We start from the raw sequence: 14,376 nt of genomic DNA on the forward strand, positions 1-14,376 counted from the left end.
ACTAACTTTGCTTGCATTTAATTTTGGTATAGGTAGTCGATATCTGTTATGGGTTGACTTGTGGCTTTTCTATGTTCTAGAATCTTATGTAAGCCATTTTGGCAAGTATATAAAGAGTTTTTAGGCTTAGAGTTAAGGAAGATTTTAGAGATTTTAGAAAAAGAATGCATAGGTGTTTATATATGCAAAATTAAAGCTAGATCGTAGATCAAGAAGTTATATTTTGTGTTTGGCCATAACCCAGAAGGCCTTACAGTTGGGCATGTATGTTGATTATTTGATGAATCAATAAAAGTATTTCTCTCTTCTTCCTCCTTTGGTTGTTCCTTGTGTTTGCTTCCATTGTGTTAACTCTTGCAAGGTAGTTTAGATGGCTAGGTGAACCTTTGGCCCTGGTTGTTCTCTCTCTCCCTACGTCAGTTGGTGTTAGAGCTTGAGGTTCATCCTTATGGAGATTGCATCATGTAGAACTCTGATTTGGATTTGGTTGTAGGGTTGTAGATCTATGGATTTGACCTATAACTTGTAGAGGGTTATGATCTTGCAGAAACCTAATTTGTAAAGATGGTTTGTGGTAGAAGAAATATTGATGATGCTATATTGGATTAGTTCACACAAATTGCAGCCAAATTAGATGTTGTAGAGATAGCCTAGAGGAGAGGAGCACATCTTGATGATGTAAGTGATGATGAAGTAGTAGCACCAAACCATAATCCAGAACTTGAAGAAGATCAAGCTGAGGAAAGATTGTTGCGAGTGTTGTCTAGGGAAAATTCAAACCTTGTTGTAGAAGTTGTTCCTTATGATGGAAAATTGGAAACCAATGCTATGTTGGATTGGATCTCTGATATGGAGAAGTTATTTGAGTATGAAAACACTCGTAATAATAGAAAGGTGAAGATTACAGTCACTAGGTTGAAAGGTCATGCATCACTATGGTGGGAACATTTGCAAATTGATAGACAAAGGAGAGGAAAGGAGAAGATCAGAACATGGCCAAAGATGGTGAAAAAGATATAGAACAAATTCTTGCTTGCTGATTACCAAGTTAGCTTGTTGAGAAAGATGAAAATTTTGAGACAAAGAGACATGGTTGTGAAAGAATATATCGAGGAATTCTATAGATTGAACATCAGATCTAGACATGTAGATGATGATGTTGAGAAAATTGCAAGGTACATTAATGGATTGAGATCTAGAATACAAGATGAAATAAGTTTTACAAAGTTGGAAAGTGTAGAAGAAATATATCAATATGCCTTGAAAGCCAAGGAGATCTTGACAAAGAAGCATGAACAAAGGCAAAGAGGTAGAGGTGGTAGATTCTAGAGAGGTAGAGGTAGATCTTATGGTGAAGGTGGAAGATCTAACAATTTTATACAGGATAAAGGCAATTTTGAATGGAAGAATGATGACTAAGGCAAGACTAAATGGAAAAGTGGTAATTCTTTTTGAGGAGGTACTAATTCTTATTCAGGAAGAGGTAATTCTTATTCTAGAGGTGGATTTCATGGTAATTGTTTCAGATGTGGTAAAGAGGGACACAAATCTTTTGAATGTAGATCCTCTAAAAGTGGGCAAGGTAATAGAAATGTTGTGATTCAAGAAGATGATGAGAGTTCACTAAGTGGACCTGAGGCTGGAGGAAATATGATGGTGAGAAGAACCTTATGTAATAAGGAAAGTGATGAGGAACCTGTTTTAAGGAGTAGTATTTTCAAGACAAGATGTACAATGGCTAGAAAATGTTGTAAAGTGATCATTCATAGTGGAAGTTCTACAAATTTGGCATCAGAAGAGCTAGTTACAAAGTTGCAATTGTAGAGGCTGAAGCATCCAAAATCCTATCATGTTTCATGGATCAAAGATGAGCATACGATATTGGTAAGTGAGCAATGCCTTGTGAAGTTCAAGACTGGACATTACTTTGATGAAATTTTGTGTGATATTATGCCTATGGATTGTTGTCATATTTTGTTGGGTAGACCTTGGAAATATGATAGATATATTGTACATGATGGAAGATTGAATCAATATACTCTTTGGGTGAATGGAAAGAAGCAAATATTGTTGCCTTTGATTGAAAGTCTAGATGAGGTTAGTTGTATTACAATAAAAGCTTGCATGGTTAATGGGAAAAATTTTCAAAAGGAACTAAAGAAGAATCAAGTTTGTTTTGCTATAGTTCCTAGAGGACCAAGTGTTGGTAGTAATGACCGAGTAGCAGAAGCTAGTAATGATCGAGAGACAACAGATAGTGATAGTCAAGTACTAGTAGAAATTATAGAATTTTTGAATGAGTATAAATACATTATTGTTAATGATATTCTTGATGATTTACCTCCCATAAGAAGTATAAGTCATTGTATGGATCTGATTCCTAGAGCTAGTTTTTGAAACAAAGCACCATATAGATTAACACCTATAGAGAATGAAGAACTTAACATACACATGCATGAACTATTGTAGAAAGGTTTGATCAGAGAAAGCTTGAGTCCATGTTTTGTACCTACTATATTAGAAACTTTTAAAAATGGAGAATGGAGAATGTATACTAATTCTAGAGCTATTAACAAGATAACAATGAAATAAAGGTTTTCTATGCTATGGATGGATGACATAATGGATTGTTTGAGTGGAGAAAAGTATTTTACCAAGATTGATTTGAAGAGTGGCTATCATCATATTAGAATTAGAGAAGGTGATGAATGGAAGATTTCTTTTGAGACAAAAGATGGTTTGTATGAATGGTTGGTTATGCATTTTGGTTTGACTAATGCACCTAGTACTTTCATGAGGTTGATGAATGAAGTTTTGAAAAGATTCTTGGGAAAGTTTGTGATTGTCTATTTGGATGATATTCTAATATTCAACAAGACTAAGGAAGAAAAAATTTGGAGTATATTAGACAAGTTTTTTAGAGGTTGAAAGAGAAAAAGTTGTTGATTAATCTTTAAAAAATGTTCTTTCATGGAAGATGAAGTTATGTATTTGGGATTTGTGATTTCAGCTGATGGATTGAAGATGGATCCTAAGAAGGGTAAAGAAATTTTGGAATGGCCTACACTTGAGAATGTGGGTGAGGTAAGATCATTTCATGGTTTGGCTAGTTTTTACAGAAAATTTATAAAGAATTTATAGTTTTTTTTGTAATGCTATGATTGAGACAATGAGGGGAGATAAAAAGGACTTCATGTGGACACATGGAGCTGATAAGAGTTTTAAGACCTTGAAACAAAAGGTTGTTGAATTACCTGTATTGGCTTTTCCCAAGTTCAAAAAATTATTTCAAGTTGAATGTGATGTTAGTGGTAATGCAATAGAAGCTATTTTAAGTCATGAAGGTAGACCCATTGCTTTCTTTAGTGAAAAGTTGAATGATGCTAAAAGGAAATATTCAGTGTATGAGTGAGAGTTGTATGCTATTGTTCAATCATTAAAGAAGTGGAGACATTATTTGATTCCTAAAGAGTTTGTACTATATACTGATCATAAAGCTTTACAATACTTGGGAAGTCAACATAAATTGAATCAAAGACATATGAAGTTGGTTGAGTATTTGTAGAGTTTTACATTTTTTATCAAGCATAAGAGTGGAGTTACTAATAGATTTGTTGATGCATTGAGTAGAAGACATACTTTGTTGACTGAAATGAAGGTTGGAGTTCTTGGTTTTCATGAAATGAAAGAGTTGTATGATGTTGATCCTAATTTTTCTAAGGCATGGAGAGAGTCCAGAGCACCAAATCTTACAAATCACATAAGAAAGTTTGATGAGTATTTCATTCAAGAAGGTATGTTGTTCAAAGGTATTTAGTTGTGTATTCCTAGAAGTTTTATAAGGTTGAATCTGATCAAGGAAAAGCATAGTGGTGGATTAGCTAGACATTTTGGAATTGATAAGACATTGAATTTTTTGAAAGATAAATATTATTGGCCACAAATGTATAAGGATGTTCATAAATTTTTAAAGAGTTGTGGAGTTTGTGAAGTTCTAAAAGGGGTGAGTCAAAATACTAGTTTGTATACACCTATTATTGTTCCTAAGAAACCTTGGACTAACATCAGTATGGATTTTGTTTTCGGATTGCCTAAGACAGTAAAGGGGTATGATTCCATATTTGTTGTAGTGGGTAGATTTTCTAAGGTGAATCATTTCATACCTTGTAAGAAGACATCCAATGCTAAGCATGTTGCTAAACTTTTCTTTAAAGAGATTGTGAGATTGCATGGATTACCAAGAAGTATTATTTTTGAGAGAGATAGTAAGTTTGATGGTAATTTTTGGAAGACTTTGTGGAAGAAGATGGGTACTGAACTGAAGTTTAGCTCTACATTCCATCTATATATAGATGGATAGACAAAGGTTGTGAATAGAAGCTTGGGTAATTTGCTAAGTTGTTTAGTTGGGAATAAGCCAAGTAATTGGGAGATAGTATTGGCACAAGCTAAATTTGCATATAACAATTTTGTGAATAGAAGTACAAGAAAGACACCTTTAGAGATTGTTACTAGAATGCATCCTAGAGGTATATCAGATTTAAGAGATGTTGTTGGTGAAGAAAAGAGAAGTGATGCAGGAGAAGAATTTACTGATTTTATGGAGTCTTTGCATAAGAAAGTGAAGTTGAGGTTGGAACAAAGTAATCATAAGTATAAAGAGAATGCTGATAAATCTAGAAGACATCATGATTTTTAAGTTGGTGATGAGGTGATGGTTCATTTGAAGAAAGGAAGATTCCCAATTAGGTTGGGACATACAGTCAGCTGAAGATGAGGAAGTTTGGACCTTGCAAAATCTTGAAGAAGTTTGATAGTGAAAATGCTTATGAAGTTGAGTTACTTGATGACATGGATATATCTCCTATATTCAGTGTTGTTGATCTGTATAAGTATCATGAGTTAGATGATTACATTGTTGTACTTGATGATTATCCTAAGAATAAAATTGAAGAGGTTGAATAGATATTGGATCAGAGAGTTGGTAAAAGTACAAAAGGAAAAGACTACTATGAATATTTGGTGAAGTGGAAGAGTAGACCAGTTGAAGATGCTACATGGATGTCTCAATCTAAGTTGGATTCAGCTCAGGTTGTGACACTTGCATGATTCAGGAGAATATTTTTTCTCCAACCCCGGTTGTGTAATGTAGGAGCATCCTAGGTTTCCTTGCAATCCTACACTTTTGTTCTTTCTTCCTATTGGTGCCGAGTGATCCATTGGGTGCTACATTCCTATTGGTTCCAAGTGACTTCCTTTGGATGCCAAGTTCATAGTTGTTGTTGAGTGATTCCTTTAGGTGTCGAGTTTGTAGTTGCTACCAAGTGATTCCTTTGGGTGCTAAGCTCATGTTGGTGTTGAGTGATCCTTTAGGTGTCAAGCTTGTGTAGATGTCTAGTGCTAGTTTTTTAGAAGTCTTCATTTTCTAAGTTATCTATGTATGGTTCTAGTTTGGGCCAACTTTTCTTGCATTTAATTTTGGTATAGGTAGTTGATATCTGTTATAGGCCAACTTGTGGCTTTTCTATGTTCTAGAATCTTCTATAAGTCATTTTGGAAAAAATATAAAGAGTGTTTAGGCTTAGAGTTAAGGCAAATTTTAGTGAGTTTAGAAAAGAATGCGTAGGTGTTTGTAAATGCAGAATTAAAGCTGGATCGTGGATCATGAAGTTATATTTTGCATTTGGCTATAACCCGAAAGGCCTTACAATTGGGCATGTATGCTAATTATTTGATGAATCAATAAATTATTTCTCTTTTCTTCCTCATTTGGTTGTTATTCCTTCTATTTTCTTTTGTTGGGTTAACTCTTGCAGGGTGGTTTGGATAGCTAGGTAAGCCTTTGGCCCTAGTTGTTCTCTCTCTCCCTACATATTATCATAGATGCACATGTTTTAGACTCATTTTAGAATTTTTTGAAGACATAAATGATTTTTTAATGGTGTGAATTTTGTAGAAAGATGCTTAATTTAGATGTAACAATTTACTTTGGCGAGCATTTTCTACATGCATCATCTAATGGTCAATTTTTTTTTATGTACTATGTTGAATTTTACATTATTCATACTAAGATTATCCCTTCTAAAGTGATAAGAAAAATATGCCTACAAAAATAATTCTTCACATTATTTTTACGGAGGCACTAAGTTGGTTATCTGTAGTTGTGAAGGGGATAGAGTGGTTCTTCTAGTGCACTAGTATTCATCAAGTTTGGAGATTTTGCTAGATGATGTTCTCAGTTGCTAAATTCTCATCATCCCTAGCCATTGAAGTATTTGTTGGAAATGTAATATAAACTAGGTTATTGAGAGGGAAGGGGTGAATCAAGAACCAATACAACTTTAAACTTAATTCACAAATAAAACTATTGCCGCTTAATCTAATCTAGTTTCATATATCAAAGAATGAAAGCAATAAAACATTCATAACACTTTGACACAATATTGGTAACCCATAAACCTTCCAAAATAGAAAGTAAATTTTTGGTGGGGATGATACCCACAAGCTTTATGACTGTAGTATAAAGTTGGCCTATTAAGGCTTATAATTGGTCACTTCACCCGCCCTATTAGGAGCAATAAGGACTATTAGGTCCACCTTTTTAAAGGATTTACAAACATACAATGAAGTATGCACTCTATTAGGATATTTGGAATAAGACTATTAAGTCCACCATGTTAGAGGATTTGACTAATGCACCTATTAGGATGAGTTAGTGGCTGGTATCTGATCTAGAACTTAGTTTTCTGAATGAGATTCCTTTGAATAACTATGATCGCCTGACTGTGATGGATGAGTCTCTTCTTTTTCTTATATTTCTCATAGCCTTCTTTAATTCACACTAATCTTCTTCTTGTTTACATAATTTTTACTTTTGGCTATGATACAATGTATTACATATATATAGATCCACTTAATTACCTTCTGGAGTTAGCTACAATACCAAATTCATCATAATTCAAAAAGTTGACACACTACTATAACTTGAGTTCTAAAGAAAACTCAATGATGTTCCAACACTTAAAAAACATTGTCAACACTTGACAGACTCTAGCACTCAGTTGATGTTGAAGCTCGGTAAATACTAATCAATTCGAGTTGTAGGAACTCAATCAACACTAAATGACTTAGTAAACACTAAGAAACTTGATAGATACTGAATTACTTGGTTGACACTACATGGCTTGGTCAACACTGAATTTACTTTGTTAACACCACAAGCTTAGTAGACACTGATATACTTGGTTAACACTATAGAGGTTGGTTAACACTAAAATTTTCATCACTTAAATTGGAAAGCTTGGTAGACTCTGTTATGCTCAAGCAATATTATAAACTATCTCAAATTCTCTGTAGATACTATGAAGCTCATCATGAACTATGGTTTGATTGATTAGCTTGGTAGCAATTGAAACACTTGGTTAACATTGCTAGAAGCAGGGTAATCTTGGTAGCAACTACACAACTCAATAGCAATGACCAACTGACTAAGTGTTAAGTCACTAATAGAAAAACTGACTTTAATGTCAACAATCTTCCCCTTTGGTGTTAGTGAGAAAAACACTTATCATACCAAAAGTCTAAATTCTCAAAATTACAAGTCAAAACTCCCCTTATCATCAATCTAAGTCTTCAACTCAATTTTGACTGATGTCTACTATCATAGCTTAGTAACCTCTTACTCTTTTTTCTATTTTTTTAAAATTTCTTTTGTAAACATATTTTTTGCTATCTATAGATGTTTTTCCTTTCATATTACTACTCCCCCATACATATATCTCTCCCCCATACATATATTTGGAGTATGATAATATACCAATAATATTCTCCCCGTTTTTGAAATAAATGCCAAAGGTGCAAAATATTTGCAAGTTAATACCAAAATGTAGCAAGAAATCATTATGTACCTTCAAAATGATTGACATGGTCTTGTCCAATTCTCTTTCAATGCCTTAGATGCATGCAAGGCTATCTATACTTCTATTGAAAGTTCCATCATGTGGTCAGCTATGGAAAAATTATTGTCATGGCTCAATGTCTTTGTATGTGCAATATAATTTTGTAGTGCATCCATGTTGGGAAGGATCATGCCTTCAATATCTACAAGTGTGGCCCTAATCCTACCTTCTTCCCTTAATAATTCTACTCTAAGATCTATCATGTACCTGATCTTCAAAAAATGTGTAGAGTTGCAATTGGGATCAAGTGACAATTGTTGTGTACTTTTGTTCATGTTGTCATCTATCTTGGATAGTTTATCCTTTATTTCCTTAGAAAAGATAGATGTATCACTTAACAAATAAAGAAACAACATTATTTATAGAAGTTTCAAGTGTAGGAAGAATAGTAGATAATTCTACTTGGTCAATAGCTATCTTTTGTGGTACCTACTCCAAAAATTTGTTTTCAAACTTTCTTTCTACCCTTTGTAGTATTTTTTTCTTGTCCATTAAGCTCCCCATTATACTTGTGAATAACTTCAACAAGTTGGTCCAAAATTGGTTGCTTCTCATCAATCTCAGTACTTAGTGCATCAATGAATATGCCCTTGATATCTTAAAGAACTTAATTTTTCTTTTTCTTCTCTTCTCTAAGATTTTTTTGTTTAGCACTTTTCTTCCATAGCTCACCTAGGGTGTCCATTTGATTAGGAGTTAGATTGGAAACATCCCAATATGGTATTACAATATCCTGCTTTAGATCAATTTCTATAGTAGATGCTTCTACTTCTTTTCCATTTTCCTTTTGGATAGTAGAAGCAATAATTTCTTTTCTTTTGCTCAAAATATTTGTGCTCAGTTGAGTATTGACCTCAACTATCATTGCACTTATTGTGGATACACTCAGTATAGAAACAATAGGTGAATCAGTAGAAATAGAAACAAAAGTAGAAGTAATACTAATAATAGGAATACCTTGATGTAGCTCAGTAATGCCTAATGTTGAAATGATTGGAGCCTCCTGCTTAGTAGATGAAGTTAAGGAAGCTTCATTCATCATGATACTTGGTAATGTTGTTCTAGAGATTGTTTGAGTGTTTGGTAATGTAGTTTTTACCTCAAACAACTTAGGAGAATCCTTCTTAGAGCTAGGTTGCACTAAGGCTTTTCTTTGAGAATGAGGAAAGGAGACCATAACCTCTACTACTATCTTCACTGCATCAAATTCCTAAATACTCTAAATCTCAGGAAGATCTCTTTTTGTAGCTTCTTGATCTTCTTCTTTTTCAACATCACCTCCTACATTTTCTATTTCCTCATCTTCTATTTCCACATCATTATTAACTTTTACCACATCTTCTTTTTTGTTGTCCTTGTCATTAATCTACATAACTTGATCATTGGGTTTTTGTAGCCCATAGATGTTCTTTCATGCTATGGTGTTAGACTTCACAACTAACTCAATATCCTTTGATAGGATCAACGATGCATTGAACTTTGGTGTCAACTTTGTTTCATTTTCCTTTAATTATTTATTTACCTCTTTATCACTAAGACTCAACATGAGTTGTCTCAAGGTCTATTCTCTAATGTCTCTTGCAACATTTACTACATTTTCCCATACTAGTGCAACTTCCTTGAGAATTACATCAGGATCTTAAGCTTTTAGTTCATTAGGACAGTATTTCCATTTTTCCATTTTTGCCACTAGGGCATCCTCAATTTGTTTATTATCCTCTACATTTCTAGTGTCATACTTAAGAGACTTGAAGTATGTCATGCCACATTCTTCTAATCTTTTTAATCTCTCTACAAATGTAGGGGTAGTCTTCTGAAATATTATTCATTCAACTTCATCTTTATCCTCTCCAAGTTTAAGTTTCCTTCTTGGCTTGGTTTGTCTGGTGAATATTTTAGGGAATGATTTTGTAGTTTTTGTTATAATTACCTTCCTTTTCTTCTTGGGAGGCTCTTCCTCTTCCTCTACATCTTCTTCCTCACTTTCTTCTTTTTCAAGTTCATCACCTTTTCTTTTAGTTAGCATGAGAGGAGAACTTGATGACTTGGTGTCCTTTAATATTTTCTCTACTTCCTTCCTCTCTTCACTATCTAAGGTAACTTGATTTCAATTTAAATTCTAGCCTTGGCCTCCTCATAGGTGCCAAAATAAGGTGCCTTGGGCTCTACTAGCTCATTCAAGATAGCCTCAATAATTTCCTAGGCATCATCTATGTTTACCTCATATCCCAGAGGTTTAACCCATGCCACCCTATGCCTTACTGCTTGGATAGAAACCTTGCTAGAATCAACCAAAAAATGAATTTCCTACTCATAGTCCTCTAACAACTTCCTTGATATTCTAAATTTGTTTTGTATTTTCTCTTTGAAGGTCCCAAAGTACTTATTCATTATAATTTCAAAATTTTCACTCATTTCTTCTATAAACTCATTGATTTGATATAATATTGGTGTATCCTTTTTCCACATTATAGTTCCTTTTGAAGGGAAAAACTTTTGTACATAGTAGAATAAACAAGTCAACAAAGAACCAAACTTACATGGGTTGTTCTTCGAGACTTAGATGCTCTCCATGTTCTTGTTAAATTGATTTAACATTAGCTTAGTAAGGCTGAAAGATAGGTTATTCTTCACCACCTTTAGCGCTAGGTCAACAGCTTTGCATGATACATTGATCAGACAACTCAAGCTATATATCTTATGTGCTATCACGTGGATGCACAACTTTGGCTCAATGTTTGTGACACCATTCAACTTCATTTCTCTTCTATCCCATTCAATAGAAGTTATTTTAGCTAGTTCAAGCTAACCTAGGATTTTTGTGGTCTTAATCTTGTTCAACATTGGCAACCTGGTTATCCTTTGGATCATCTTCTTTGTAATCTAGATAGGGTAATCCAACCACAAATGCATTTCTTGGACTCAACTTAGGATGAATCTGATCCATGTTCCTTCAAAATCCCTTGGCATGTATACAATATGCATCAAACCCTTCATCTCCAAATGTTTATGGTTTGATTTCAAAACACCATCAACACATAGTGCATTGGATGCCTAGTTCATCTCTAGGGTTCCCAATTCTTGATATGAGCAGTGATGAAATGACCTAATATCATGAATGAGAAGTAACTTTGGTCAAATCTGAGATTGCACTCCAATAGGGTCAAGTGCTTCTACAACTACTAGACTCAATTTGAATGTGGGAGCCTTACAATTAACTCCATGAACCAACATGTATGTACCCTTTTTCACCTTGTTATTGGAAGACACCATTTTCTTGGTAATGTTTTAAACATGGGATAAATCTTCAACAACAACTGCTTGAATCAGAAAATTTAGTGTTTACCATCATCATTAATGCTTCATATCAATGTTTTCTTGGTGACAAATTGTCCTCCACTCGGTTTGGTCTTTATTGCTTAGAAGACATCTTCAACTTGGTAAAGTCTCTTGACTTGGTAGGAAGACACCTTCAACTACTAACTCAAAGAGAAATTCAAACTTGGTAAGATTACCACCACTTAGTCTAAACTTGGTACTTGGTAGAGTCACCAACTCAACATCTACATCTAGAACTTGGTAAGGATATGCAACCTGACCTTGTTTAATAAGGTCTTGTGACTTGACATTGCTCAGTAAGGTCTTCATCTATCATTATAGCTTGATGATTCTTGTGCATCATGAATGTTGATATGGATCTTCTACTTGCTGACTAGAACTACTATGGGATGTCTTCTTCTGAATCTTAGTTCCAGTAATCTCCATGGATGACTAAGTTGAAATGGTTGAGTCATCCAACTCATTAACTTGGGTTTCAACACTTTCATTACTCTGATTTGCATTCTCAATAGATTTCCTTACCCATTGCTGGCTCATCTAACTTTTGATATTGTTAGATTTAGCTTTCTTTTCATCTTCTACTCTTCCTGAGTTCATATAGTTCTTGGCAAGATGTCCAAGTTTTGTACATACAAAACATCTCTTTGTGGTATCTCTCTTCCTGGTGTGATGTTTTGTGTAATTTTTTCCAATGTTCCCAAACTCACCACAATAGTAACATCTGCACCATGTATTGTAATCCCAACCAAATATATATTTTACAATTTGTTCTATTGGGTTCCATTTCTTGATCTTGCACTCTGAAGATTTCTGTCCTTGTTTGTTGCAATTATGACACTTTCCTTGAAACTTAGGTTTCTCTATGTATTCACTTTCTCTATGTCCTAGTTTGTTGCAATTGTAACATTTTCCACTAAACTTTGACTCACCATTGCTCCAACACTTGTTTGATGTATGACCTATCTTACCATAATGAATACATGTAGGCCTCTTGTTCTTTTGAGCTCCTTGTTGAGATGATTCACCTTCTTATATGTATCCTAATCCAAGTTTGCCTTTGAGTCTAAATTGAGTTTTCTTATGCAGTTGATTCATGCTTTTTGGTGAATTCATTATCCTCTTCTTGGTCTACTTCTCTATGCTAAGATCATTCTTCAATCTTTCATTTTTTGTTGTCAAGTTGATAAGTTCTTGATTTGCATCATTGAGTTGATAAATCAGATCTATTTGTTGAAGAGATAGTTGATTAATTTTGTTGTCCTTTTCTTCTATTTCTTCTTTGAATTTGTCTTTTTGTTCCATGACTTTACATAATCTAACTGGTTGAATTTCTTGTTCTATTTTCAACTTTTGAACTTCTTCATGAAGAATAAGATTCTTTTCAAGTAGATTTGTGATTGTTGCATCAACTTCAATTAAACTTCTTTCTTGACAAATATCTTCAATTCTTTCTTCAGTGTAGAAATTTTCATTCATCTATACTACAATATATTTTCTTCTTTTCAAGGATTGAGAGTTTCTCCTTTTCTTTCTTGAGTTGACCCATGGATAATTGTAGATCCAACTTTTCATTATCAATAGCTTTCTACAGTCTATAGACTTCCATTTCCTCTAATCTTCTCTCAAGTTGCTAAACTTTTGATGTGAGAACAAAACGCTCTGATACCAATTGTTGAAAATGTAGTATAGACTAGGTTAATGAGAGGGGAGGGGTGAATCAAGAACCAATAAAACTTTAAATTTAATTGACTTATTAAACCATCATCACATAATCTGATCTAGTTGCATGCATGAAAAAAAGTAATAAAACATTCATAACAATATAATTCGTAACCCAAAAACCTTCCAAAATAGAAAGTAAAACTAGGGTGGGGATGATACCCACAAGCTTTATGATTGCAGCATAAAGTTAGCCTATTAAGGCTTACAATTGGTCACTTTTGATGACCTGCCATATTAGGAGAAATAAACACTCTTAGGTCCACCTTTTTAAACGATTTACAAACATACAATGAAGTATGCACTCTATTAGGAGATTTAGAATAAGACTATTAAGTCCACCTTGTTAGAGGATTTGATTGATGCACCTATTAGGATGAATCAGTGGTTGATCTCTGATCTATAGCTCAGCTTGCTGAATGAGATTCCTTTGAATAAAAATGATCACTTGACTATGATAGATAAGTCTTTTCTTTTCCTTATACTCCTTTTAGCCTTCTTCAATTTTCACTCATCCACTTCTTACTTGTTTGAATACTTGTTATATTCAGATATGATACATTATATTAGATATATATCAATCCATTTAGTTACCTTCTAGAGTCAACTACGATACCAAATTCATTATAATTTAGAAAGTTAACCCATTGTTGTAACTCGGGTTCTAAAAACAAATCAGTTATGTTCTAACATTAGCAAACACCATCAACACTAAATTAACGTTGAAGCTTGATCCATACTAATCACTTCAAGTAGTAGGGACTCGGTCAGCACTATATGACTTGGTGAACATTGAGAAACTTAGTATATAAAGAATTACTCAGTTGACATTGCATGGCTTGGTCAACACTGAATTTACTTTGATAACACTATGAGCTTGGTAGACACTGATATACTTGATTAATACTATAGAGGTTGGTTAACACTAAGATCTTCATCACTTCCACTGGAAAGCTTGGTAGACTTGGCTATGCTCGTACAATACTATAAATTAACTTAGATTCTTAGTAGATACTATGAAGTTTATCATGAACTATAGTCTGATTGATTAGCTTGGTAGCAACTGAAACACTTGGTTAACACTGCTAGAAGAATGGTAAGATTGGTGGCAATTATAGAGCCTAGTAGAAATGAAACCAAATGACTAAGTATTAAGTCTCTAATAGAAAAATTGACCTTAAATGTCAATAGTATTCTTACATAATTTTTTCATGGATCCATAGGATATTTGTAGGATCATGCCCTAATATATCAATTGAGATAGATTTGGCTAAAATTATGCAATTTCTACTCACAAAGTTCTAAGATATAAAAATAACATTTTCATTTGGAAATTTTGATTTATCCATGTGTCAAGGTT

At 33.7% G+C, this 14,376-nt stretch overlaps 1 protein-coding gene across 1 annotated transcript in view; it reads left to right on the plus strand.

Annotated features, from left to right (window-relative positions):
- Positions 1–14,376, plus strand: part of LOC149533954 (MADS-box transcription factor 22-like) — a 299,590-nt gene that overhangs the window by 157,289 nt on the left and 127,925 nt on the right. The gene's annotated exons all lie outside the window — the stretch shown is intronic.

The sequence above is a fragment of the Cupressus sempervirens genome, chromosome 10 (genome assembly GCF_028749045.1).
Source record: "Cupressus sempervirens isolate cs-2001-9-10 chromosome 10, ASM2874904v1, whole genome shotgun sequence".
In the NCBI taxonomy this organism is placed as follows: domain Eukaryota; kingdom Viridiplantae; phylum Streptophyta; class Pinopsida; order Cupressales; family Cupressaceae; genus Cupressus; species Cupressus sempervirens.